Raw genomic sequence first — 6162 nt, 5'->3', positions numbered from 1 at the left:
GTTGTGGCTTTTAGTAAATGAAATTGTGCACTTAAGTTTCAGTTGCTTTCCAGTTTGGTGCCAAACAAGGCAGAAGCTTGTCTTTAGTGCTGATATTTTAGATTTTATAACAACAGAAATGGAAGTGATTGTCAACCCACAAGGAAAACTATGTTATTTTATTCAAATATTTTTGCCAGTTTCAGTCTATTCCATAGTAAGGCTGTCAGATGCTGACGACATTTAGTGAAGACGTCTCAAAGAGACGCTTTCAACCTAAGACTCTTACTTTAAAATAAAATCTTTACCTTCTCATACTAGCACCACAGGTTAGTGTCTGCCAAGTTTTTCATCAGGTGAAATGCATTTGAATAAAGGGTTTGATTCTACCACTTTGAGTAGCAACTTAGTTCAAGAGCAATAATCCCAAATAAATGGGACTATTTGCAGAGCACGATACTATTCTGCACAAGCAAAGACAGTTTTTCTAGGCTTGATTCTGCTGTCTCGTGGACACCTCTCTGTCCATTTGTAATTGCAACATCATCAGGCCACTACGGCAATTGTTTACATGGAAAAGTAACATTAGAAAAGTATAAAATGTGTTTTTAACTGAGTTTAATATGATTCAGCAGCTTCAAATAAAGAGACCGGCACTGTGTCACAGTTCTACACAGCACACCAACAAGTGCTGCATGGACCAGAGTTTGGCAGCCACTTCTTAGGTTCAGACTGGAATACACGTATTCACATTTAGTAGTGCCTTCCTCTACCCGTAGTTAGTCCCATGGACTCCAGTGGAACTGCTGTTGGTGTAAGGTACGAGTCAGCATGAATAAGGCTGCAACAGTCAGTTTTACTTATTTGTGGCCCAGAAAGTATTAAAAACTTGCTGTGTCTCATTTAATTTTCACCCTTTTTTGCCAGGTTATTTTACTTTTGATTTCCCTGGAGAGAGTAAAAAAAAAAGGATAGGTCAATTTCACTTTCCATTCCTAGCGCACTAGCCCCAACGGTCTGGTTTGGCAATCACTACATTGCAGAACCCATTTTAATAAATAAATCCATTAACACAACCTTCTTTGCGTTGGACTTGGTAAAAGCTTCATTTCTAGCGTTCCCCCCCACCCCCCGCCCCAAATCTGAACCCTGGGCTTAAAACTAGTCAAAACGAACACTTTAAAGGAGCAAAGTTGAAAATGTTTTTGTCGGGGGGAGGGAGGGAGAAGGGACACAGGCCCTGGGATTGTTTTTTGCTGGGAAGCATGACGACAGCCAGAGAATGAAGGGAGCACTCTAAGCCTTCTGGCCTAAATTATCTGCTAACACAAATAATCAAATTCCAGGGACCACACTGCTCTGGCGCCACTAAAACAAGGGGGAGGCCTAGCCCAGGCTCTATATTAGCAGGTGGCAGCCCAAGTCTGACCCACGCAGGATATTCAAGTGCGATATACAAAATACTGATGCTCTCTGAGGAAGTCAGCATCACTCACAGTATCGTGGGAAGTTTTTAATGGCTTGCTCAAGGCTAGGCCCCTAAAATGTTTATATTAATACTTACATGTTGACTAGCCACTCATTTGGTCTCATCTGGAAATCGGTCCAACAGCTGAGAAACATCTGGCAGCTAACCTTGGACGACACAATCTGGTAGCTCAGGGATTTCAGAGGTCTCTTTGGAGGGAATGCAGTGGAGATCCCTACTCTAACCACAGTTGTTCCTCAAGCCCCAGTCAAAGCTTCAGTATTACACTTGCCATATAGAAAGGCTGTCGGTGTAACAGAGGTCCTATTTATATTGCCTGTTCTGCCTCATTAGTGATTACAAAATGTTTCATTAATTATACATCACAACCCCACTCCTCATCCTCCATTTTGCAGGAACGTTTCTGAAGTATGTGAATGGCTTGTCTCTCTCTCGGAGAAACGAGAGAAAAACCAGCCTTTACCAGTGTGAAGAGCAGCCTTCTCTCCCCAAAAAGTCAGCTCCCGATCATTGTGTGTGTGTGTGTGTGTTTGAGCATGTGCATACCCTTCAGCTCTCGATCCACCTCCTCTCGATTAATATCGTAAGTCTGTCAGCATTTTGCAAAACAAACAAGAGGCCCTGCCCCAGAGAGCTTACAGTAGAAGGTAAACAGAAACACTAGGCCACAGGCCCTAAGATGTGGGGGCCAAAGGATCTGCCAAATAAGTGGCTTTGAATGGCGACTTCTGAATGAGAAATCGGGTTGTCTCCCATGGAAAATTCTTCAGTGACTGGAGAACTAGTGAAATATATCATAAGAGAATGAAAGTTGAGCAACTGATGGAAAGGGAATTTTAAACAGGCCATTTGAAACTTACTTTTCCAGTTTATGATCATGCATTTAACTTCCCTATGTAGCGATCTTTTGAAAGAAAATATTTTTGTCGAAGACTCAACCTTCAGTTAAAGCAGAGCTCATCATCAACGTGCTCTACCACATCCAGTGGCCCTGTAACAAAGCCACGGACAATCACACCTGGAGGGAAGAAAGATAGGACACAAACCCAATTTTTTGGAAAATATTTTGCAGGTACATTTAAGAAGGAATACAGAGGATGGGGACAGGGCTGGCTCCAGGGTTTTTGCCGCCCCAAGCGGCGCAAAAAAAAAAAAAAAAAAAAAAAACCCGCGCGGGATCTGCGGCGGCAAGTCCTTCGCTCCGAGCAGGAGTGAGGGACCGTCCGCCGAATTGCTGGACGTGCCGCCCCTAGCACCTGCTTGGCAAGCTGGTGCCTGGAGCCGGCCCTGGGTGGGGAAGGAGGTTCCTGGCAGAGTTGTTCATTTTACACCATGTCCCTCCCTGCCCACTCCTCCAAGTTCCCACGCCTTGGTTCCCACCATCTCCTCCTACCACTCTGCACTTTGTGATTTCTTTGCTGTTCCAAACTTAGGGAATGGTGTGAAAATGCAAAGCCAAAAACAGATGAGGATGATGAGAAGAGCAGGAAGGAAAGAAGACTGGGAGGAGCACAGAGAATAAATGTTCAATCCTGCAAGCTGCTGAGCACTCTGGCCCTGATTCAGCAAAGCACTTGAGCATGTGCCTACAATTATGATTTCAGGGGGACTCTTTCAGAGGCTTAAAGTTTTGCACATGCTCCAATGCTTTGCTGGAGTAAGACCAGAGAAAAAATAGGGGGAAATGAAATTACCTGTACATGAGCCTGCTGAAAGGTAACTTCCCGTTGTTGAAAGTCAGTCCGATCAAAGATTAATACACTGACAATGACTTCCATTGGCATAAGAGACAACTCTGCTAAGTAGTCAGAAGAGCTTTGCTTACAAAATAAAGTTTTGCAAGAGAGCCACGACTGAAGTCTCTTGTCCCTCACTTGACTCAAGGTAGTTAAACTTTGAAGCAGAAGCAGCCATTGCTGTGGCTATGTGCTGAATTAGCAGGTACTCTGGTGAGGATAGTGGTGTATTTAAGGGGGGTGTTTATGCCATTGCCCCTTGATGGAGAAAACATGGTCCCATAGTTAAAGCACTGGGCTCAAGTGACGCAAGTTCCAGTCTCAGGTAAGCTACAGCTTCCTGTGTGATCGTAGACAAGTCACTAAGGTTGGGATTTTCAAAACTTACTTAAGTGCCATTGACTCCTGAGTCACTCTTGAAAATCCCACCCCAGTTCCCTCAGCCCCTCAGTTAAATTTGGGATAAATAATACTTACTCCTACTGTGTGTGTCTGCCTATTGCTACTACAATGAGGTCCTAGAGCATGTAGGGGCCACTCTACTACAGACAATAGCTTCTGAGCAGCACACTCTTGGATAAAGCTGATCAGTCTCTCCCATCTTGTATATCACATTTGCTGCTAGAGGGGGGAAAAAGCATAGTTAGTAAAGACATGGCTCACAGAAACACTGTGGACTGAACACAGGACTATCATTGTCACCCTTGCATTCTCTGGCTCCTCTGCCACTGTCTGGCTGCGTGGCCGTGGTAAAGTTACTTAAGCACTTCTATGCCTCAGTTTGACCATCTATATAAAACGGGGACAGACCTTAATATTTATTTATACAGCACTCATGGGTGTGCATGATAAATGGCAACAAACTTCAGCTGATCCTCAACAAGTCAGTGGCAGGGTCTGGCTTACAACTCAGAATTGCCTGGCTGCTGGGCCTGTGCTCTATGCAATAGATGGCTATGTCTGACTCATCAGGCTCAAAAGGCTTGTTCCTATTTCAAGCCTCAGGCCCAAAATGGGCACTATGAGGACCCTGAGCCAAGGGGGCTCTGTGCAGGCAGAGGATCTAGTCTACTGTTACAATGCTCATTGCAGGATCTAGGCTCTTGAGAGTAGGAACTTTGTCCTTCTGTTTGTAGAGTGCTATTATGTTAATAGATTTATAAGTATGACGATGGTAACTTTGCAATCTAATAAATAATGTGCTATTATGCAATTCCTTGATATATATATATAAGTAAAAATAGAGACTACCAATTCTCTGGCTAAGCATGTTTTAATAATTCACTTAAAATTTATTAACAGCAGATCAGAGATTGCTAAATGTTTATAAACAAGATATCCATAAACTTTCCCAAAATGTGCATAAAGTCTGTTTGCCCCTCACCTTTTTTTTTAAAAATACAAATGAAACAAAACCCAAGACCCACGTATTTTAAATTCTGTTGGGAAAAGGTTCTCTCTTCTTTAAATCAGATCATTTCCAGGCAACTTTAATACTGCAGTTTTGTTCTAGTGCATGAGAATCAGAAACTGAAAGTGAATATTAAATTTATCATTATCCAAGGTAAGAGAAATGGATAAAGTAGCCACCTAAAAATATCAAAATTAACATTTTTAATTAGCATGTGTTCTCTGAAGCAGAAGCAAGATGTTAATTTAAAACTATGCCTAGTCTTTTTTTTTTTTAAATAATCACTTAATAGTGATAAAAAATTTACATCTAAAAAGCTACAGCAGGAGCAAGAGATACAGAAAAAGCACAAATAAGTCCCGTAGCTTTGCTTAATTACAGAGAAAGAAGACAGTTTTAATTAATAAAAATCTCACTGCAGTACTGATTTGTCCCCTAGAAAAATAATGTCAAACTACAGTGCCACATATAACTGTCCACTTCTGGACAGTGTGGAAGCCATCATGCTGAACAGGGTGCTAAAGTCTTAAATCAATACAAGAAATACAGGAGAAGTGGCTCCAAAGAAAGTTTTAGCATTTAAATTAAACAGCATCTGCACTTTGCTCAGAGAAAAGTGATGTAAAGCTAGCTAGCTCCCTCTACTGCCTGAATGCTATTTAAGTAACCAAGGGTATGTCTCCCAAGAAACCTCCAATTTCTACTAGAGTGGCCATAGAAAGAGGTGTTACCATACTAAGGCAGCGAGCCTCAGAGCCCGGGTCTATGATGGACATACGTTTTCAGGGCTCACACTACAGGTCTAAAAACAGCCGTTTAGAGGCTGCGGATCAGACTGAAGCTTGGCCTCTGAAGCCCACCCTTGTCCCCAGGTTTCAGAGCTTGAGCCCGAACCTCAATGCCTACCACTGCTGTTTTTAGCACCACAGCATGAGCCCGAGTCTGTAGACCTGGGCTATGAAATTCACTGTTGCGGGTTTTAAAATGCAGTGTAGGCATGAGTATAACACTTCGTTCTAAGGCCACTTAGAGTGGAAATGGGAAATTTCTTAGTAGGATTGTACTTGCTGAAAGTGATTATATACAAAATATATAGAATGTTTAGTTGTGAAATGTAGCTAAAAATTAAAGGGCTGTCAAGGGAAGCATTTTTAGGGTCAAATCCCACTCAGTCCTGCAGGCTGCTCCCACTGATCTCAGTCGAAGCTGCATGCATTCAAGACAAGTGATGGCCAACAGGGCCAAGTTCTAATTTCCAATTGATACCTGTTCTTATTCCACCCCTTCTCTCTCTAGAGCTTTAAGAGGAGACATGTTTCAGGACACAAATCAATTACCTGAAAGGGTCAAGCAGAAACCTCACACTCCTTCCCTCCAAAGGTGGCATAATAAACAACCAGGCAGATGTGATACAGGGTTGTTTCCTCTCCCTACCTTTTAGCTCTGAGGTATCTATACTAGGTTTGCTGTCTGAGAACAGGCAATGGACTGTTGGGTCTGTTGCACCAGGACAATTTATAATTCATCTGCAGTGGATGCACATCTCA

Source organism: Terrapene carolina, unplaced genomic scaffold (genome assembly GCF_002925995.2).
Source record: "Terrapene carolina triunguis isolate 2854851 unplaced genomic scaffold, T_m_triunguis-2.0 Scaffold130, whole genome shotgun sequence".
NCBI classification, from domain to species: domain Eukaryota; kingdom Metazoa; phylum Chordata; order Testudines; family Emydidae; genus Terrapene; species Terrapene triunguis.
This window is presented reverse-complemented; position numbering follows the sequence as displayed.